General features: G+C 45.3%; 1 protein-coding gene across 5 annotated transcripts in view; it reads right to left on the bottom strand.

Moving 5' to 3' along the window:
- Window positions 1-23,602, bottom strand: part of LOC126248622 (protein O-linked-mannose beta-1,2-N-acetylglucosaminyltransferase 1-like) — a 2,277,756-nt gene that overhangs the window by 1,146,865 nt on the left and 1,107,289 nt on the right. The gene's annotated exons all lie outside the window — the stretch shown is intronic.

Genomic DNA, 23,602 nt, shown 5'->3' with positions numbered 1-23,602 from the left:
CGGGAGCTCCGTCGTGATGAAATAAACTTCTGCTTCGAATAGGCATGGGAGCATCATTCAGCACGTCCAGCAGAACCTCTCCCCGGAATACAGGATACGTGCGACCATCAAGTCGGTCCGGGAGAATGTGCGACCCAGTTTAACAGTTTCCGACGATGCTAGATCGTAGCACCCTCGCTTGTCGTTTGCGACCCTACTGATCCTTGTTGTATGCCCTCTTTGCCACGTCAGTTTGCAAACTTTTTTTTTTTTTTTTGAGTCATCCTGTATACTGATGAACGAAAATATGCCACTGCTCGCAGCGTCATTGAATGGCGCCGGGTGGCGCTGCAGGTGACGTCGTAAGAGAAGCATGAATACGGAGCACAGCAGAACGAGGAATTATGTTTGGTTTGTAGGACGCTCAACTGCGCGGTCATCAGTGCCCGTACAACATCCCAATTTTTACATAGTCCAATTTTTACTCAGTCCAATCTAGCCACTGTCACGAATGATGATGATGATGATGATGATGATGAAATGATGAGGACAACACAAACACCCAGTCCCCGGGCAGAGAAAATCCCCAACCCGGCCGCGAATCGAACCCGGAACCCCCGATCCGGAGGCAGCAACGCCGAACGGGGACTCGTTGTAGTGATGATACGGGCCGAAAATCGTAAATCTGCTAATATAAGCGACTTCCACAAAGGGCAGGTTCTTGTGGACTGGCGTCTGGGAACGAACTTGTCTGAGGCGGCAAAGCCAGCGGGCTGCTCGCGTGCTGCTTTATGACCACCCATGCACGGTGTAACCGTCAGTAAGAGACAGGTTGTTGTAGGTCCCTGTCTTATCAAAGAGCGCGGTTGCCGGAGACTTGCCCGCCTTGTAAAGCAGGGCAGGCGGCAAATGACGGAAGGATACAACGCTGCGGCAACCACAAGTGTCTCGGAGAACATCGATTAGCGCACACTGTTGAACATCGGGCTCCGCAGCAGACGACTCCAATGTGTTCCCACGTAGAGCCAACGACATCGTCAATTACGATTGCACGAGCGGTTCTAGGTGCTTCAGTCTGGAACTGCGCGACCGTTACGGTCGCAGGTTCGAATCCTGCCTCGGGCATGGATGTGTGTGATGTCCTTAGGTTAGTTAGGTTTAAGTAGTTCTAAGTTCTAGGGGACCGATGGCCTCAGATGCTAAGTCCCTTAGTGCTCAGGGCTATTTGAACCATTTGAACCCAATTACGATTGCTGTGGGTATATATAATCGAGATCGGAGAATGTGGATCAATGAAAACGTATGGCTGATCGAAACATTCACGGCGCCACAGACACACGTCGGTGGGGGACATTCACCTGGGGTTCCATGGGGCATGTCATAGTCATCGAACGCACCATGACAGCTGTGGACTACGAAAACATTACTGTAGGTAATCATCTTAGGGTTGAAGCTCTCTGCAGTGGAACTCTGTTCTCTCCCCTCAAAGATATATTAGACAAGACCAACCTATAGAGCTCTCAGCCCCCCCCCACCCCCCCTCCCTGCCTACACGCACGCACACACACACACACACACACACACACACACACACACACAAAATCCTCGAACCTGCTGTCACTCTCTCTCTCTCTCTCTCTCTCTCTCCCCTTTTCACACACAACACATACACACAAAAAGAAATACTAGTAATAATAATAACAATGAAAAATCCTCAAACCTGCTCTCTCTCTCTCTCTCTCTCTCTCTCTCTCTCTCTCACACACACACACACACACACAGACACAGACACGCGCGCGCGCACACACACACACACACACACACACACACACACACACACACAAATGCACAGACAACTCTGAAAGATTCAGAACAACCGCCAGGAACACCTTCAACTGTTCCACCGTCAGCCACTTGTTTTTACACCTTCAACTGTTCCACTGTCCGCCATGTTTGTTTGTTTTTCAGCTGGTAAACAGTGAAACAGTGACAGGGACAGTGACAGTGACAGCTCAATATATAGTGTCTGACATTGATTAAGACGAGGAAAAAGAAAACGTAAGTGAAACATAATGTAAATACACACACACACACAGAATTAATTAATTTCAGACATAGAAATAACAATTTTCAAATCGTAATTTTGGCTTAAACAATTTGTCTACTTTAAGGTGTAAGTGGTTGCAGATGACAAACTGTGGAACAAATCAGTCACTGTAGAAACACAATACATCAGAAAAACCACACCATGTGGTAAAAAGGTATGAATTCATAATTTTGTGTGTTTTTTTCAAATATCTGTAATTACGATTTAAAAACTAATAGTTACATGCATACAAACAGTAAAGAACATTCTTTATATTTAACAGCCGTAAAATACAAGCCCACTGAAGATGCTGCAACTGGAGTGAAACATGTTTGGGTTAAAAAACAAAATTGAGTTTTGCTTAAGGCGGACCCTATCCAAAAACACATTTGTTACTGCGGGTAACCTGCATTTCATCATCCTGTCTTCAACTATGGTGACGGAACTTCCCAGCAGGATAACTGGTCGTATTACAAGGCCACAATCATGCTACGGGCTGCCAACTACGTGCCCATAAACCATGGTCCGTAATTTACGGTAATTACGTAATCTATGCCTAGACATCTGGTGCCGTATACCTCCGGGAACCTGCCAGGAACGGAATATATGGTAGTCTGCTACGACTTAGCCAACAACAATAATCGACAGTCATGCGTATTGTGCACCGAGCGACATTCTCAACACCACATAGCATCTGAAAAAAATGTTTGGTAGGACGTTCCATCGACTAGCAGACACAGGATCAATAGCATCTAGTACAAGAGATCATTTTGGATATCGCGCAGTTTGAAAGATTCCCGTAGCCACCTTTCATTAGTCCGGTAGCCCATTTTCACTAGCATCTCTCTTTCTTTTCCTTGTTTCTCTTTTCTCATAACTCTCATAGTGGTGTTATTGAATGGATGTGGCTGTGTGTCACGTTGCTAGACGGTGGCGTAGTCTGCTGCAGAAAGTCTGTGATAGTCATACAGATTCAGCAGCAGTTGTACAGAATAGCCAACTCTCGTAGTGGTCAAGTAGGCAAAGAGGTTTGCGCTACTTGTGAGAAATCCACCTGCGTTAGGTTGGTGGCGGAAATGGCATCTTTGGGTTTTCCGGGCCACGCGGATTGTGGAAGAGGCTGGAGATGAAAAAGGGAGGCAGTCTGCCGCCGGTACGGGAAGCGTCCACAGCTGTGCTCCACTCAAAGAAGGGTGAGTTAGGACTGACCGCGTGGCGCGTTGTTACTTGGCGAGAGGAGAGCTGTTAGCTTTTGGTCTCGCTTTTCAACTCTGAAAGATTGCTTTGCCTTGTCGCAGCAAGTAATGCAAAACTTCGGCATATTTTTCTTTTAGTAAATTTCTATTGCAGGCTTGGGTCCACCGAAAGAGCGCCACACAAAGGTGTCGATAAGAAGTGAGCACTCGCTTCTGTACGAATGTCTGTTTGCCTTCAGCTGTGCCTGTATAAGCTTTCATTTTTCCAAATATTAATAGCTTTGCCTTCTCGTAAATTTTCCTTGCTTTATGTATCCTTCGTCCGTGGGGAGCCGACCACGTGGTTGAACATTAGAGTTTGTTGGGCTACAGTCATCACTAACTGTCCGGTCTCATGTTTGTTTTAAAGAATGTTAACTGTTCATGATTGTGTGATGTGATATTGTTGCAACTTGGCCACGATACCTAGAAATTGCGTCTCCACAAACCACGTGGGCACGCGGGTGTACTGCGAAACGTGTACCGTTTCACGGAGTTATTGCGATCAGTTATCAGGCAACAGCAGTTATATGGATGATTCACACCAATGATTTTAGGTGTAGATTATAACGGTGAATGTATCGATGCTTTTCTTTAATGTTTTTGAAATTAATGTTATCAGGAATTGTGTACATGCCTCACATCCATATCTTAGGAATAAATGATTTTATCTACAATTTTCTCTTGTGTTCCGAGGTTACGTTTTTGCACCTAAGCCACTCACCTCGTAGCTTTCCTGTTAGCACATCCAACGCGTTTCCTTACGCACAGGTCCAGTGATTAGTTTCCCCTTTTATTTTAAAACAAATGCTTTAGATTAAGTCTTATTTTCAGGTGTGTTGCTGGGAGCTGATCTTCTGCACAGTGTTCATGCATGTGCTATTTTATTTTAAATGGTTGATTCTCGTGGACAGTGCACGGGAAATACTATTAACTACATCGCATCCCCTATGAGCGATATCACGACGTGCGTATTTTTATGAGTTTTTGGTCTGTGATCAAATTAATTTATTTTCCGACTCGGCCAAACCTTTTATTAGTTGTATGGTTAGAGTCGGTGGCGACCCTAATCTTCTCACGTTAATTTCACAATCAATAAGCACTTCCATTCCCACTCTTAACGTAATAACCCGTAGAAACAGGTTAGTTACAAGTTCACATACCAGAAATGGATGAGCGAGCGTAGCAATGAGTGGAAGGTGATCCTGTGACAAGTGTTTCAAGAATGAAAGGAGCCAAAAGCAAGAACCACGCTCTTGCCTGTTCAATTATGTACGAAAGGCGTTCAGTAAGTAATGCAGCACTTTTCTTTCCCGGCCAATTTCGATTGAAATAATGCGGAATTTTCTGAGGGACGTCGTGGAATATTCCCTCTCAACCCCTATAGTTTCATGAAGCTCCGATATATAGCGGCGCTTTACGTAGCCTTCAAAATGGTGTCTGTAACGAAGGTGCGTTCCGAGCAGAGAGCTGTCGTTGAGTTTCTTTTGGCGGAAAACCAGAGCATCGCAGATACTCACAGGCTTTTTCAGAATGTCTATCGAGACCTAGCAGTGAACAAAAGCACGATGAGTCGTTGGGTGAAATGTCTGTCACCACCGCAACAACAGTGGACTGTTCTTCCTCATCCACCCAGCAGCGCGGATCGTTTACCTTCCGACTTCATCTGTTTGTCCCAACGAAGGATGCACTCTGAGAAAAGCAGTACGTGGATGACGGGCGGTTATTGAACCAGAAAAACGTTGGCTTCGTCGTCGACCAGTAGAGCTGTATCATGCGGGTATACAGGCCCTCACACTATGGTGGCGTAAGGCCGTCGCTTTCAACAGAGATTATGTGGAAAATAGGATTTTGTAGCTAAAAGAGTGTGAAGTAGCATGGTCTATTGGAATTAAACTAACCTGCTTTCAGTAAAAAAAAGTGTTGCGTTTGTTACTGAGCACACCTTGTACAAACAGTTCTATTAACTGTATTACTTAGAGCGTGTACAAGCTCTGTAGCCACAACACTAACACACCAGATTATAGTTCTGCCAATGGATTCTAAGACGGACCACTGAAGATCCTTAGTTCGCGGTTCGCATTTTATTTAGGAATTCGGCCCCATTCACATAAACTGAGATGATAAATTACTGCAATAATCACGTGTTGGCAGATGCAAACATTTCAGCGATCATGGAAACAAATCATCGGATTTGCTTTAGTATCAGAGTGGGGGCAGAAATTGTGGCTGGCAGACACACAGCGCTGTAAACTTTATCGGACCAATTAACAGGTACTGTATATTAGCTCTTCTGCGCGACAAATTATCCGTGCTTTCCGAGAACAGCTGACCTGCAATGTTGCATGCACAAAACGAGAGTCGAGGTGTAGTGCTTTATGAACGGAAGTTACCGGACAACTTATGATATCACTGTACAAAGAACAGAGAATAGAAACTTATCTTATAGATACACACAAGAAATCACTGTACCACCGAGGGTTCAGGGTTAAAAGTTAACTTCGTATTGGACTCTGGACCTTTGACCTTCTCGGGCATGTGCTCTACCGACGTTTTTTTTTCGTTATTTTGATCGTTATTGTTCTCGGCGTTTGGTCAGGGCAGACGTCACATTGACTCCCCTTAGTAATGCTGTGAGGAGGTGTAGTGGGTCGTGTTTGGAAGTTCATTCCCTAGAGCTCTTTCTAGCGAAAGGTTCCGACTTCGACACAGAGTTTTAATCTGCCAGGTAGTTTCAACTTCGTATTGGTGACTAATTATTAGCTGTTCGTTACAAAATATGCCCACCGGACACATAATTAGTCGTCTCTTAAAAGGGTTAAATGGTCCCTTTTGAGTGCTGTAAATGGCATAGAACAGGCAAAGACAATTGTGTGACCATCTACTTCTGACATAAGTCATGGCAATGCAGTGATTGTATGTGCCAGTCTATTGTATAGCTTCATCGCAGTAATGCGGATCAAAGTGGACACGTGAAAGAACTGCAGAAAGAAGTTATCATGTCTTCATGAATGACACTGCCCGATCTGTAGGTGCATCAACGTTGAGTGTCCACCATGAATGCAAAGAACAGTTTACCACTCGCAGCCATTTAATACGGCGTAAGAACAGTGGGCATAGAAGGCCCTTAACTGGCAGGGAACGGAAACGAGAGTCACGCCTTGTCGATGACAGTCGGTTTCACACATGGGTCAAAGGATACAGAAACTGAACAGTACTGACTGGTGGCGTGTAGTGTGATTGTGATGCAAGGATTCCTGTGCACCAACGGCCAATGAGGCGTCTATCCCGCAGTGTGAGGAGGGTGTACTTCAGGGAGGAACGGCTTCTCTGACGGTTTGAGGATGTTTTTGTATGATGATTGGACACACTCACTGAGGTTACCGTAAATGTGCATCTGCATGTTTGCTTCAACATTCCCGGTGGCCAAGTTGAAAGTCGTCTGCTGTCACGCACATTTTATGCTGTGTATTCATACGAGCGTTGGTGGGCACTTGTAGTACATCTCAAAGGTTGGTAGGCACTTAAACACTGTTAGCTCACATCAATGAGACCACCTGTCAAAAGCCCAGATAACCACATTTTAGAGTAAGAAAGTCCGTGAGGTTCTGGAAGGTACCGACAGGGATGTGAAGCCATGCCGACTCCAGTGGCGTCGCCCGCTACTCAGCTAAGGATCCATGGCGCGAACAGCCCGATCAAGATGGCTCCACAGATTCTCAACTGAGTTAAAAAAGAATGGTTCAAATGGCTCTAAGCACTGTGTGACTTAACATCTGAGGTCATCAGCCCCCTAGAACTTAGGACTACTTAAACCTAACTAACCTAAGGACATCACACACATCCATGCCTCAGACAGGATTCGAACCTCCGAACGTAGCAGCATAACGGTTTCGGACTGAAACGCCTAGAACCGCTCGGCCACAGCGCTGAGTTTAAATTCAGAGAGTTTGCTGGCCAGGAGAGTCCGGCAAACTCATCCTGGTGCTCTTCGAACCACACACGTACACTGTGAACTGTGTGACACGTTGCTTTATTATGCTGGTAGATGCCATCGTGCCGAGGAATAACAGACTGCATGTAAGGGCGGACATTGTCCCCAAGGATAGATACATAGTTTCGTTGATCAACTGCTCATTCCAGAATGACGATATCACCAAGGGAATGCTACGAAAATATTCCCAAGACCATTACGCACTCTCGTCCCACTGCACCATTCGGACGATCCAGCGGCCATCTGTTCGATGGAGCATAAAACGTGGCTCATCGGAAAAGGCCACCTGTCGCCATACAGCGGACGTCCAGTTGCGGTATGGGGTGCAATTCTGGAAGTTAGCACGGGTGCATGAGCCAGGAGTCTGCAGCGGAGGCCCATACGCAGCGACGTTCGCTGAACTGTCATTGAGGATGGTTCAAATAGCTCTGAACACTATGAGACTTCTGAGGTCATCAGTCCCCTAGAACTTAGGACTACTTAAACCTAACTAACCTAAGGACATCACACACATCCATGCCCGAGGCGGGATTCGAACCTGCGACCGTAGCGGTCGCGCGGTTCCAGACTGTAGCGCATAGAGCCGCTCGGCCACCCCGGCCCGCTGTCATTGAGGAAACACTATTGGTATCCCTTGGTTCATTCCAACAGTTGCATGTCCATTCGCCCGCTCACATCTCCGCAGCCGTCATTCGCCTCTATCGACTATAGCCTGTGGTGCACCACAAATGTCTCGGCATCAGTTTCGGATAGCGCCATTTTGCCATGCAAGGTATGATTTAACCATGTCGCCAGGCTAACAGTTTGCAAATTTAGCCATATAGTAAATGCTCCCATGCTTCGCCCGAAAGCCAATGATTATGCCCTATTGGAAGTAAAACAAATCGCTCCGTTTCCGCATTACGACAACGACTGTACTATTTCCCAAAAATTCTCTACAACTTCTGTTGAAAACTTTTTGTAATTGTCTGGAATATTAAAAACAAATTGGGCCAAGTAGTTAATAAATTACAAATTTTACGAAATTGCGTCTTCGTTTCTATAGATGTTCTGGAAAAATACTGTGAATACACGTCTGGGAAATGTTTTAGCCGGCCGGGGTGGCCGAGCGGTTCTAGGCGCTACAGTCTGGAACCGCGCGACCGCTACGGTCGCAGGTTCGAATTCTGCCTCGGGCATGGATGTGTGTGATGTCCTTAGGTTAGTTAGGTTTAAGTAGTTCTAAGTTCTAGGGGACTAATGACCTCAGATGTTAAGTCCCATAGTGCTCAGACCCATTTGAACCATTTAACATGTTTTATTAGATTCATCAGATCAATAACAACAAAATAAATGGAAATTGTACTTTACTTTAACTTCGTACAGTTTTCTAATGGCTTTTATATTAGCGAAGTTGCTAAATTTCAGGCAAAATCTTTTTTTAGCTGTAGCTCCGTAGCTAAGAGTTTGCGGACCTATGTTTACACGAACTTTTTTCTTTATTTTTAGTTATAGAATAACATTTTAAAATATTTGCATATCTTCGTGAATCACCCGGTATGGAACATTTTGTATTCATTTTCTGTACAATATATATTATGTGTAAATACAATGTGGGTTCCTTCAGACCTTGTCTTTCAATCCCATGACCTTTAGTCAGATTAAGCTTTCATGTTTGTCACATCTCTGCATGTGTTCTTTTAAGAAATAAGTTCTCGAACGTACTACGTTTGCTTGAACTACATTTAAAACTGAGACGGAATACACTGCCTTCAGCTGTGATTGTGTTTTCAATTTGTATGAAATTTTCATCTATGCAAGAAAGTTCGTGTTGGTGGAGATCTTCAAGACACATGCTTGCGGAGACGGAAACCTCGAGATAAAATTCTGTTATCACACTAGTTCAGATCTTTTCCATTTACTGGGTAGTGTAGGAAAAAGTGAAAACACATTTGCATAGCACAGATTATACCTTATAGGAGTAATTCATAAGCACGTATAGTGAGGAGTTACGTACTATGTATTGTAAGGATCATGGTTTCTGTTTTCCCTTGGTTTAACCCTGTTAAATTTCGCTTTAATTATTTCGTTGCGCTATGAGGAAGTTGACGCCACTACGAAATATAAAAACACAGTTTGTAATATTTCGTTTATTCGTATATGGGTCACATTCTCCACGAAGAGGAGCCAGTAATGATTCCGGGCATTAAAGAATAGGAGTCATAGTCTCTTAAGAGCTCACAGGTCAAATTACGAGGGCATGCTGAAAAGTAATGCTTCTGAATTTTTAATCTGTTCTCAATATCGATTGAGGTATTACATGTCACGTATATTACTCGTTAGAAGGCTCCAAATTGTAGCGTGTAATATGGTAGTGTTAATTTAACTATTTACGTGCGTGAAAAACAGCTCACACAAAGGAAAGCACGAATTCGAAGTGTTCGTCCTCACATGGAGCACTCTCTCCTTCAGCTTGACAATCCCAGATCACACACGAGCGCTGCGAAATCTGCAACAATTCGATGCCTTGGTTCACTGTCAGCGATCGTCCTCCATACAGTCCATACAGTCCCCAGTTGGCCCTATCCGATTTTCATGTGTTTCCAGAACTTAAGGAGCATCTTCTAGGACTTCACTTTGACAGCGATGAAGCGGTGCAAGCAGAGGTGAGGTTGTGGCTCCGTCAACAAAGTCGAACATTCTACAGTGACGGTATCAACGAACTGGTCTCTCATTAGTGGAAATGTTTTCGTCGCCAGGGTGACTATGTTGAGGGATAAATACGTAAACGTGAAGAATAAAAAAGTAGAATATTAATAAACTCAGCTTTATTTAAAAATGTTTAAGAGTTTTCATATGAAAAATTAGGAGGCATTATTTTACAGCCAGCTGTCGCATACTTCAGTGCAACGCCTTCAAAGTGGTGACCTTTCTTCTACATCTTCGTGATGAGAATGCTGTGGACATTCCCGTCTTTTAAGATGATAACAGCCGTGTTCGCACTGCTGCACGCACACAGTCCTGGTTTGGCAAACACCCCTATCGCGTTCCGACTGGTCTGCAAAATTACTTGTTCTTAATCCCACAGAAAATGTCTAGGACTTCTTGTAACAGGAATGAAACGCAACAATCAACTTCCTCGGAATTTGGTATTACCATCCTGTCATAAATGAGTGGTTTCAGCTCGAAGTGGCACACCTTTTGGACACTCTTTACTGCCAGATTCAGGTCATTATCAAAGCTAGGAGCGCTGTTACACGGAATTTACGTGATGTGGTCAGGCGGTAGCTAATTTTTTGTTCTGTATGCCTCATATTTTGGACGGAAAAAATCGCTACACCAAGAAGGAACTGTGCGACGTAAACGAAAGTTGGTAAGCGTGTTTCTACATCTGAAAAATGATAGCTATTAAAATTTCGTGTCAGTTGTATAAAAGTGGTGTTGCTAGCGCCACTATGAGCATGCAAATAAGGTTTGCTGTAAATACACTCTGTAAAGGTCGTGAGCGTTAGTTACCTTTGAGATTGGTCGTGGTGAGCTGATGTTAATCAAGAATGCCTTTAAGGGGACAAAGCTGCCATTGTCAACACCTCACTGGGTTTGAAAGAGGTCGCATAATAGGGCTACGAGAAGCTGGATGTCCCTGCTGCGATATTACAGAAAGACCTGCCAGGAATGTAGCCACAGTACATGATTGCTGGCAGCGGTGGTCACGACAATGTACGGTCGAAAGAAGACCGGGCTCCGGACGTCCACGTGGCACTACCAACAGGGAAGACCATCGTGTTCGGCGTATGGCTCCGGCAGATCGTACTACATCTGCAGCAGCAATCTGGGCAACAGTTGACACCACAGTGATACAAACAACTGTTACAAATTGGTTACTTATAGGTCAGATAGGAGCCAGACGCCTCCTAGCGTGCTTTCCACTGACTCCAAACCTTCACCATTTGCAACTTCAATGGTGTCAAGCGAGAGCTCATTGGAGAGCACAGTGAAGGTCTGTTGTGTTTCCTGGTTCAAAATGGTTCAGATCTCTCTGAGCACTTTGGGACTTAACAAAAAATAAATAAAATAAAATAAAAATGGTGCAAATGGCTCTGAGTACTATGGGACTTAACTTCTGAGGTCATTAGTACCCTAGAACTTAGAACTGCTTGAACCTAACTAACCTAAGGAAATCATACACATCCATGCCCGAGGCAGTATTCGAACCTGCGACCGTAGCGGTCGCGCGGTTCCAGACTGAAACGCCTAGAACCGCTCGGACACAAAGACCTGCTATTTCTGGTGAAATCTGGTTCTGTCTCGGTGCCAGTGATGGCCGAGCGTTGGTTAGGAGGAGGCCAGTTGACGACCTGCAACCAACTTGTCTCCGTCCTGAACACACTGGACATACACCTGGAGTTCTGGTCTGGGGTGCAATTTCGTTTGACAGCAGAACAACTTTCGTAGTTATGCTACGCACCCTGACTCCATATTTGTAAGTCAGTCTGGTGATTCGACTTGTTGTGCTGCCATTCATGAACAGCATTCCAGGGTGTGTTTACCAACAGGATAACGCTCGCCCACATACCGTTGTTGAGACCGAACGTGCTGCACAGAGTGTCGACATGTTGCCTTGGCCTGCTCGATCAACAGATTTGTCTGCAGTCGAGCACATATGGGACATTATTAGGCGTAAAGTCTAGACTCATCCTGAACAATATTAACCGTCCCTGTATTGACTGACCCAGGGAAACAGGTATGGTACTCCATCCCAGAAACTAGCATCTGTAAAACATTCTTGCATTGAACATTGTGAGGTTACAACGGTTATTAATGCACCATCATTTCACATTCTCGTGCTTACATTAAACTGTGATCTTGCAATATTAATCGCTTACACATGCGACCTACAGGAAGGTATTCCCGAAATTTCATTACTCTATATTATTATTTTGAGGTATTGTGATGCTTTTCTGGTTATGTATATACACTACTGGCCATTAAAATTGCAGAGCATTGACACAAGATTGGCGCCGGTGGCGACACCTACAACGCGCTGAGATGAGGAAAGTTTCCAACCGATTTCTCATACACAAACAGCAGTTGACCGGCGTATCGCGACAATGCTCCTCGCGTTGGTCGAGATCCAATGACTGTTAGAAGAATATGGAATCGGTGGGTTCAGGAGGGTAATACGGAACGCCGTGCTGGATCCGAACGGCCCCGTATCACTAGCAGTCGATATGACAGGCATCTTATCCATATGGCTGTAACGGATCGTGCAGCCACGTATCAATCTCTGAGTCAACAGATGGGGACGTTTGCAAGACAACAAACATCTACACGAACACTTCGACGACGTTTGCAGCAGCATGGACTATCAGCTCGGAGACCATGGCTGCGATTGCCCTTGACGCTGCATCACCGACAGGAGCGCCTGCGATGGTGTACTCAACGACGAACCTGGGTGCACGAATGACAAAACGCCTTTTTTTCGGATGAGTTCAGGTTCTGTTTACAGCATCAAGATGGTCGCATCCGTGTTAGGCGACATCGCGGTGAACGCACATTGGAAGCGTGTAATCGTCATCGCCATACTGGTGTATCACCCAGCGTGATTGTATGGGTGCTACTGGTTACACGCCTCGGTCACCTCTTGTTCGCACTGACGGCACTTTGCACAGTGGACGTTACATTTCAGATGTGTTACGACCTGTGGCTCTACCCTTCATTCGATCCCTGCGAAACCCTACATTTCAGCAGGATAATGCACGACCGCATGTTGAAGGTCCTGTACGGGCTTTCTGGATACAGAAAATGTTCGTTTGCTGCCCTGGCCAGCACATTCTCCAGATCTCTCACCAATTGAAAACGTCTGGTCAATGGTGGACGAGCAACTGGCTCATCACATTACGCCAGTCACTACCTTTGATGAACTGTGGTATCGTGTTGAAGCTGCATGGGCAGCTGTACCTGTACACGCCATCCAAGCTCTGTTTGACTCAATGCCCAGGCGTATCTAGATCGTTATTAGGGCCAGAGGAGGTTGTTCTGGGCACTGATTTCTCAGGATCTATGCACCCAAATTGCGTGAAAATGTAATCACATGTCAGTTCTAGTATAATATATTTGTCCGATGAATACCCGTTTATCATCTGTAATTCTTCTTGGTGTAGTAATTTTAATGGCCAGTAGTGTAAATTACGATTAAGCACGCTGCATGATAAACAAGGTGTATGGGAAATTCCGAAGACTGACAGAGGTGTACATAATTGAATATTAATATCCCTTTTTCAATTCTTGTACGTGAGTTGTTCCATTTATCTCTTAAATTACGCGGTGTTAGTCGAGTGATGGATTCTAGCAGCGTGAAGGAGGCAGGCATGGGACATTCAGGAGGGAGAGCGGCAAATTTGTGACGCCATCGCGGCCGTCCTCAAAGAATATGGGAGCGTTATCGCGCCGGACGCGCGCCTGGCGCCAGCGTGTGCCAGCATTGTGGCCAGCACTGCCGGCCGGCTGGCGATAGCAGCGCCACGGCCACCCGCCTCGCCTCTGGCTGCGCCTTCTTTCCCCGCCGCCGCCAGCCGCGGCATCACCGCCAACGAATCGCGCTCCCTTGGACGTTACAGAACACAAGCATCCCAGCACACTAACAGTATAACGGACTGAACACCAAACAGAGCGGTTGGCAACGACGTTCTGCATTATTACCCAACTACGACGTACAAAACTATGACAGGCGATCAAAAATTTTCGGTTTGAGGGCGTTGTTGCAGCGTATATGCAACGTAGCGCGACTCCTATGCGGTTATGTAAGCACTGACATGTGGGCAAGGGATTAGTGCGGCATTCGCGTCTTTCCGATGTACAATCAGTAAATGCGGAAAAGTGAACTATGGCAACGCTATTACCAAATGCGTCCAAACGGGACCGACGTGCTACGAGGTATGTCCACAAAGTAAGTTCCGTTTCGTTATATAAAACAAACGTGGACATATACAGAAAAAAATATTTGTTGTACGAAAGTCTACAACTGTTAAACTACTTTTCTACATAGCTTCTGAAGTTTTGTAGGCTCTTGTCATAGGGTGGCACAAGTTTTTGTATGCCTTCTTCATAGAAGGTTGCCTCCTGTGTATTCAACCATGTGGTAACATATTCTTTCAGCTCGTCATCATCGTTGAAGTGTTGACCACCAAGGACAAATTTTAGGTCTAAGAAGAGTTGACAGTCTCTAGGAGCGAGGGCCGCGCGGGATTAGCCGAGCGGTCTTAGGCGCTGCAGTCATGGACTGTGCGGCTGGTTCCGGCGGAGGTTCGAGTCCTCCCTCGGGCATGGGTGTGTGTGTGTTTCTCCTTAGGATAATTTAGGTTAAGTATTGTGTAAACTTAGGGACTGATGACCTTAGCAGTTAAGGCCCATAAGATTTCACACACATTACCTTACATATTACTCTAGGAGCGAGGTCCGGGCGGTACGAAAAAAAAAAAAAAAAAAAAAAAGAAAAACAAATGGTTCAAATGGCTCTGAGCACTATGAGACTTAACTTCTGAGGTCATCAATCCCCTAGAACTTAGAACTACTTAAACCTAACTAACCTAAGGACATCACACACATCCATGTCCGAGGCAGGATTCGAACCTGCGACCGTAGCGGTCGCGCAGGGCTGTATGGAGGATGATCAAACACGTCCTAGTGAAATTCTCGTAAGAGTTGTTTGGTCACATTCGCCGTGTGAGGTCGGGCATTATCGTGGAAAAAAATGACACCTTTCGACAGTAATCCTCAGTGCTTGTTCTATATTGCGCGGCGCAATTTCTTAATGGTCTCGCAATAACCATTTTCATTTATTGTTTGGCCTCGTTGTAAGTAATCAATCAGCAAAATGCCTTTTCTGTCCCAAAAAAAGGTGCACATGAATTTTCGAGGTGTTAAGATTTGCTTAGGCTTAACCTTCATTGGGGATAAAGCGTGCCTCCATTCCATTGATTGCCGTTTTGTTTCAGGGGCGTCGTACGATACCCAAGTTTCATCCCCCGTGACTATCCAAGAAAGAAAACTGTGGTGTCACCGCCAGACACCACACTTGCTAGGTGGTAGCCTTTAAATCGGTCGCGGTCCGTTAGTATACGTCGGACCCGCGTGTCGCCACTATCAGTGATTGCAGACCGAGCGCCGCCACACGGCAGGTCTAGTCTAGAGACTTCCTAGCACCCGCCCCAGTTGTACAGCCGACTTCGCTAGCGATGGTTCACTGACTACTTACGCTCTCATTTGCAGAGACGACATTTTAGCATACCCTTCAGCTACGTCATTTGCTACGACCTAGCAAGGCGCCATATTCAGTTACTATTCTGAACAGATACTATTGTGAACCATGTACCGTCAAGAGCGACGTTCATCATTAATGGATTAAAGTTAAGTATGAAACTAATTCCGTCCGCTTTCTGAATTCTAATTCCTTGTCATGTTCCAGACCTGACGTCAGTAGAGCCCTTCCCTCCTCACGCCAGCCTGCGTGAGCTAAAACGCGTGCATTTCGGCCTCCTCTAGTAACACGGTGTTGGCTCTTCTGCCAACACAACAAAAACCATCGCCTTCTTCATTGTAGCGTGTGAAAAACTGAAGTGCACTGCCCATCCGTTGTTTTTTTGTGTTGTTCAGTAAGAATTTTGGGTACCCAACGTGAGCAAAGTTTTCGAAATTTCAGTTTTTCAGTAACAAATTCATGAATTAGTGATCGTGATATTTGCAGAACCTCCATAGCAAGGGCACTAAGTGTAAACTTATGGTTGTGCTTAATCTTCTCTTTAATTCTGTGAACCAGTTCATCAGTAGCCACAAACGGGCGTCCACTTCGTTCTTTATTGTGCACTTGATCACGTCCTTCATTGAACAGTCTGACCCATCCTCTAACCACTGAATCACTCAGAGCATTTTGTCAGTAAACCTCGCAGATTTGCAGATGAAGCTCCTTTGCTTTGACTTTCTTTGCATTTAGAAAACGAATCGCAGATCTGATTTCACACGCGGCGGCATTTTCAATTACGGCTGGCATAATAAAGAAGCACTACAAAGCACACGTCGGCAGCAGCGATCTGAAAATGGCGTACATGACTTCTCCTTGAGTCAGAGTAACTGCTGCCCATGCTCGAAACTTCGATCGTAGTGCTGCCGTGAATAGAAATAGAAATGGAACTTACTTTGTGGACGACCCTCGTATTATACTTTTCTTGGCTGCTACAGGACAAACACCCATAGATATCCGTCGGAGAACGAAGAATGTGTCTGTCGAAAATAACCGTTTGAAACGAGAAATGCGAACAGTGCTGCAGCTGCTTCACGATAACGCACGTCTCCATATCGCAAATGTCGTAACGTAAAAGATACGTCAACTCAAGAGACACTCCAGCACCTGCCCTATAGTCCTGATCTCTCCCCATGCGATTATAACGCCTTCAGTCCCCTAAAAAAGGCCTTGAAACGTCGACGATTCCTGTTGGACGAGGATGTGTAGCAGGTAGTTACGGACATGTTTACGCAGCAGAATACGCGTATCTACAACCTGGTACATCGGTGGGATGATTGCCTCAATACTCACGGCGATTTTTCCTGATTGGCAAACGGATTCTGGACTGTACGGCCTTCGAACGGAAACTTTCTGATAGCTCCTTATATTTACCTCTATAGCATTCACCTGGTTATGTCAAAGATGCCGTTGTTTTTGCTAATTGAACGTGGCGATAAGACACAAGAATTATTTGAAGTTGTCTGCCCTCTGATTCCCAAATTAACTGAAAAACTTGGTCTCACCTGCTAATTTGCCCTTTTTCTGACCGCGGCCGGCCAAGGATTCCGTTTCGTCTAGCAGGGATTTCTGTTAGCTGAAAGACCATTTATAGGAGGCTACAGGGAAATTCAGCAAACCAGAAGTCAGAAAGATAGAGTAAAATATTTAAATATGTGGTTCCAAAAACACAATGAATTGCGAGGTAGATTGTTACAACGAAAAACGGCTATTCACCATGATTAAATCAAATCTGGCATGAAAAGCCCTGCTGCAGGTCAAGACAAATCAGACCCTTAACTAAGCCTGTAACGAATGTCTGAACAACTCGTCCAACTCCTGTTTAGAGAGTGCTCTTAGTGTTACCTTAAAATACTACATATGTATGGTATCTGTCCTGTCGGAGATGTCCAACAGAACAGATGCCACTGTTTTCTGGTACAGCGGCGGTAAATATCAATATTTCGATGAAGGTGCAGACGTCAGCCGCAATTAGGTATTGAAATGATTCAATGACGAAAGTCGAGAAATTGGATCGGACAGAAAGCGTGCTCCGACAGCAGAAGAAGTGAAGGCGACAGCTTGCGTCAAGCAGGAAATCTGGGTTCGAGTCCCAGTACAGCAAGCTGTTTCGTCCGAACAAGACACAGCACGGGCGACGCTGAGGATGAAGATATCGATCACCTCGACCAATTGCCGGTCGAGTACAATCCGACAATGATCGGACGACAACGGAGAGAAGCCTACTCGGAAGACAGAAGGGCAGCTCTCGCCCACTTGGTTGTAGATCGTCGTCCAGGGCTGACTTAAGCAGCGAACGTTCTTCAGTGAACTCTTAGAAGTGAACAGACAGTTGTAGATTGCGTTTTGCTGTGTGTTGTGAAGTTTACCTACGATTATTTGCACTTAGCCATTGAGGGCATTTTTTGTTTTATAGTACCTACAGTGCTGCAGAGTTCACTATTCGACAAGTCACAAAGATAAGCAAACATTTTAACTCATTTGTCTGACTTTGTTGGAGTGTTGTAGAACTTCGTTCTCCTATCCTGTTACCTGATCCTGGGGCATAGCCGTGTAATGGTGGCTTAGGGGTGTACCGCACCAGAAGCCGTTTCACGATCTCATAAACTCGGCCTACCGTAACAACAGTGGCAAATCGGCCTCTACAGCGGTAGCGACGAGGCCTTTACAGAAATATAGGTTTTCAGCTTTCGTCATTGAATTATCTCAGTGCCCAAATGCAGCTGACATCAGTACCTTCCTCGAAATATTACCTTGGAATGATTAGTAGCCAAGAGAACTGAGATAACTGTAGCCGAGGCAGGGGGTGCACAGATTACCAGTAGCTAAAGCATACTTAACTTTATCACGCCTACCGATCGTGATGCTAAAGGTTGTATAACTATGAACTCACAACCGCAATGCTAGCGACTGTATTACTGGTCAAGGCTGCAGTAACATGGGATGCTCAGTGTATGGCTGACTGAGCTCTCGAGCACCCTTTTCGTCACTTCTGTTAACGCAGACACCACAATGCAGCATGCGGCTGCCAGCAGAATCATGGCCCCGTGGTTAACCTAACCAGGGTTGCAGTTACGATTTGTTCCTGCCAGCGAAGCCAGGCCTCAAAGCTGATAGGCTTGGGGTACTAGAGTGGGGGAAATTTTGAGAAGGGAAGGAAGGCCTGGTGACCCACCGCCGCCAAGTAGCCCTGGCAAAAATTTCAAACTACTGGTTCAGCCAATTTTCGCCATCATGTTAGATATCAGGATTAATGAATTCGGGGTTCGCGTAATTACTCCGCTCCCACGAGCTGACAATCCTCTGACTGCGCAAGCCTACGGTGGTCTCTAATTGCCGGTGAAAATTGGTTTGGTTCCATTTATTTTATAATTAATTCTGCCGAGTCAATCGATTGATAGAGTTGTTGGATGTCATTCTGAGGGATATTGTGCCAAATTCGATCCAACTGGTCCGTTATACCGTCAAAATCCCGAGCTAGTTGAAGGGCCCTATCCATTATGCTCCAAACCTTCTCAACTGGGGAGAGATTCGGTGACCTTGCTGGCCAAGGTAGGGTTTAGCAAGCACGAAGACAAGCAGTAAAAACACTCACCGTGTGTGGGCGGGGATCATATTGCTGAAATGTACCCCAGGATGGCTTGCCACGAAAGGCAACCAAACAGGGCGTAGAATACCGTCGACGTACCGCTTTGCTGTAAGGGTGCCGCGGATGACAACCGAAGGAGTCCCACTATGAAAATAAATGGGACCCCAGACCATCAGTCCTGATTGTCGGGCTATATGGCAGGCGACAGTCCGGTTGGTATCCCATCGGTGTCCAGGGCGTTTCCAAACACATCTACGAAGGGAATGGGGGCTCAGTTCGAAGTGGGACTCATCACTGATGACAATTATACTCCAGTCAATAAGATTCCAGGCCGAAAACGTGTCTGGAGATGCCGCTGACAGCGGTGGGATACCAACCGGACAGTCGCCCACCATACGGTCCAACAGCCAGGACTCATGGTCTGGGGTGTCATTTTTTCAAATAACAGGGCCACTTTGGTATTCATCCGCTCACCCTTACTGCACAGCAGTACGTCGACGACATTCTACATCCCGTCTAGTTGCATTCGTTGCAAGCCATCCTGGAGTACATTTCAGCAAGGTGATCCCCACCCGTACACGATGATTGCTTTTACTGTTTGTCTTCGTGCTTGATGAACCCTATCTTGGCCAATATGGTCACCGGATTCCTCCACAGTTAAGAACGTTTGGAGGATAATGGGTAGGGCCCTTCAACTAGCTCGGTATTTTGACGATGTAATTGACCAGTTGGATAGAATTTGGCACAATATCCCTCAGGAGGACATCCAACAGCTCTATCAATTAGTTCCAAGTTCAGTAATTTCTCACATAAGCATCAGGGGAGGACCGACATGTTATAGATTTTTCTCGATTTGTGAAGCTCTTTCTCTTGAATAAATCATGCAATTCTTCTGAAATTGTAATCATTTGTTAATCTGTATATGTACATCACATCTAACGATTTCCGTCTCATTTGGATACTTTCTTTGTGGTCTTTTCTGTTTTTCCTCTTAGCATATACGCTGATAAGCCACAACATTATGACCACTGCCAACCGCGACTTTGGATGCCACCTGGTGCGTTGTGGGCACGTGACGCGGCAACAAAAGTATGTAAGCGGAGCAGACACGGACGGGGGATCACCTTAGCGAAGATACGGGCTGCAGTTGGGGAAAATCCGTTTAGATAAGCGACTCTGACAAAGGTCAGATTTTTATTACGCAGATAACGTGAACGAGTATCTCAAAAATAGGCCAGCTGGTCGAATGTTCACGTGCTACTGTAGTGAGCATCTACGGAAAGAGGTAAAGAACAGTGAAACTACCACTAGGCCCTAAATGGTTGGACATCCACGACTCTTCGCAAAACGTGCGGTTCAGAGTGGTGATCTGTGGCATCTCTGCCAAGAGAGCCCAATGCTGGTACACACTGTTCATCGTACTTTGTTGAACATGGAGCTCCGCAGCCGACCACCCTTACGTTTTCACATGTTGACCCAACGATCTCGTCAGTTACCATTGCAGTGGGCACGGGACCATCGGGATTCGACCGTCGATCAATGGAAACGTGTCGGCTCTTTGGATGAACCACATTTCTGGTACACTATGTCGATGGTCGTCTCCACAAACGCCGTCATCGAGGTGAATGGCGGCTCGAAAGGTGCAGCGCGCAATGGACGCAATCTGGTGTGAGTAGTATTATGCTATGGGAGACATTCTCCTGCGCTTGCATGAGAACTGTGGTAGTAATCGAAGACAGGCTGGCAGTTGCGAATCACCTGCATATCCCTTCATGCTTATTGTCTTCCCCGACGGCGATGTCATCCTTCAGCAATATACTTACCCGTGTTTCGGAGCATTATAGTGAAAGCACGATGATGTCTCGGAGACCAAATTCGTCTGATGTAAATCCTATGGACTCCATCTGGGTCGCTATCGGGCGCCATCACCGCTACAAAAATTAGCAGTCCGTTCTTTACGCGAATCTAATGGCACATACTTCTACAAACCTACCAACAAACTGCCGGATTCCTGATACGCAGAATCAGTGATGTATTTCGTTCCAAAGACGGACAAACAAGCTAATAAGCAGTTGGTCATGATGTTTTGCCTCATCAGCATATATTTGGTTTCTGGTTCGTTTTTCACACGAGAATAACAACCCGTGGATAGCCATGATGTCCTACATTTTTGCATGCTCAGTACTTCCGGTTAGTCATACACTGACGAAACATTCTGTTATAGGCCGTAAAAGAGTTTGACACGCATTCTGTTGCTCTGTATGTACTTAGTGAACCGGAGCCTACCCCATGGTTTACTGAAGACTTACTCTATGTTATCCTCATATTTTCGCAAAAATTAATACTAGCAATTATCTGTTTACTGGGAATACTCTACATGGATAGTGTGTATTAGGGAGCAGCAGCATCAGTGTATGCCTACCTACGAGATTTTGTCAAGTAATAAAGTTGTCTTAAATTCCGACAGTCCAGCAATCTGTCAAATGCGACTGCAATAGAATTTTCCTCGTAAACACTCATGTACAGACAGCATTTAATGACACACATCAAAGTGACAGATCCAAGGGAGATTGAAGGAAGAGTTAACTTCAGTAGCAGGGGTACTTATACGACAGAAGGAAAAAGGCTAGAATTTAACACTGCGTTGACTGCTAGATCATCAGAGACGGAAAACGGTCGAAAGAGTAAGTGCGAACGTAAAGATAATGGCCCTGCAAAAACGCCAATTCGGAATTCGCGTTAGTGGTCTACACAATCAATGAAAAACCGGGCTCAATTCACAGTTTCTGCCGAACGCGAGTATAACGTCTTAAGCTCCTCGACCGATACAGTCGCAAGCAACAGTCTCTATGTATCTTGTTTTAGGTCTACCCAATAAAATTTCAAATCCTGGTGAAGTTGTTCCTTAAAGTCTACAGCCAATACCGCACCATATTTCCCATAGCTCTGAGCTACGACCATAGTCGACTTAGGTATAGATATTGTGAAACTGCAGCACCACCTGTTTGCAATTGATGTTATCGATAACATTTAATGCAATGAGCCATTATTCTTTAATTTTTTATAATTATTATAATCCTTCAGCTTGATGTCAATCGCCATCCCTAAGTTCATGAAAAAGGTACAGAAATCGTTCTATGAAACTGTGCACGTTACAGTTCCAGCGGCGTTTGTTTAGCTCTTGTGCGCATGCGCACACAGGAAGCTGCACGCGAGAATGCGATGAGGGGAGAGAGAGAGCCATGTCACGCACGCAGTCCCGACCCTGGCGTGCTATGTGTGTGTTGTGCTATGTGTGTGTTGTGCTTAAAAACGTGTACTGTATTCTTGAATTTGATAAAGTGTACCATTATTATCATGTTTCCAGCTCACTGATTGATTCACATTTTTGGTTCTTTTATTTAGCCGTCGCTTTGCATCCCCAAGAAATAAGTTCTGTGACTTTAAGTGAACTTCAGCCGCTTAAGTTTTCATAGCTGCCTCTCAATGAGGAAGTTATCGGTAAGAAAAGAGGTCATTGAGCACCTGATATTGCAATATCTCAGCCATGCATAAGCGCCAACAAGAAATGAATTCGTAACTCGAAATCTGAATGAGCCGGCCGCGGTGGCCGAGCGGTTCTAGGCGCTTCAGTCCGCAACCGTGCGACTGCTACGGTGGCAGGTTCGAATCCTGCGTCGGGCATGGATGTGTGTGATGTTCTTAGGTTAGTTAGATTTAAGTAGTTCTGTTCTAGGGGACTGATGATGCCCGCATCTCGTGGTCGTGCGGTAGCGTTCTCGCTTCCCACGCCCGGGTTCCCGGGTTCGATTCCCGGCGGGGTCAGGGATTTTCTCTGCCTCGTGATGGCTGGGTGTTGTGTGATGTCCTTAGGTTAGTTAGGTTTAAGTTGTTCTAAGTTCTAGGGGACTGATGACCATAGATGTTAAGTCCCATAGTGCTCAGAGCCATTTGATTTTTGACTGATGACCTCAGATGTTAAGTCCCATAGTGCTCAGAGCCATTTGAAATCTGAATGCTGTCAACAGGAAAGTTGGCTTTGCGGCTATGAAGTTAAAAATGCACTTTTTTCATTTCCGCGTTTGCTATTTGGAGGTGGTGTAACATGGACAAAAGATGGTTTTAGAAATATACATAAAATGAAAGAAAAAGCTAAAACGCATGACAAGTCATATAAGCACGTTGATAATATAGTTCCACTGTCACTTTTACGAACTATAAGTATTAAGGAGGAACACAATGAGGCACACAGACAGTCAATCAATGAGCATAATATAAAGGTTAAAAAGAACTGTACAATTTTGTCCAGACTTTAGAATGCATTTTCTTTCGTGGAAACTTTGAGACACCCGTACGTGAACATGATGGAAAAGACGATCCAGTAAACCCAGGAGTATTTAGAGGATTAGTAAACTTTGTATCTATATTAGAATAAGATTTG

This window comes from Schistocerca nitens, chromosome 3 (genome assembly GCF_023898315.1).
Source record: "Schistocerca nitens isolate TAMUIC-IGC-003100 chromosome 3, iqSchNite1.1, whole genome shotgun sequence".
Taxonomy (NCBI): Eukaryota; Metazoa; Arthropoda; class Insecta; order Orthoptera; family Acrididae; genus Schistocerca; species Schistocerca nitens.
This window is presented reverse-complemented; position numbering and strand designations above follow the sequence as displayed.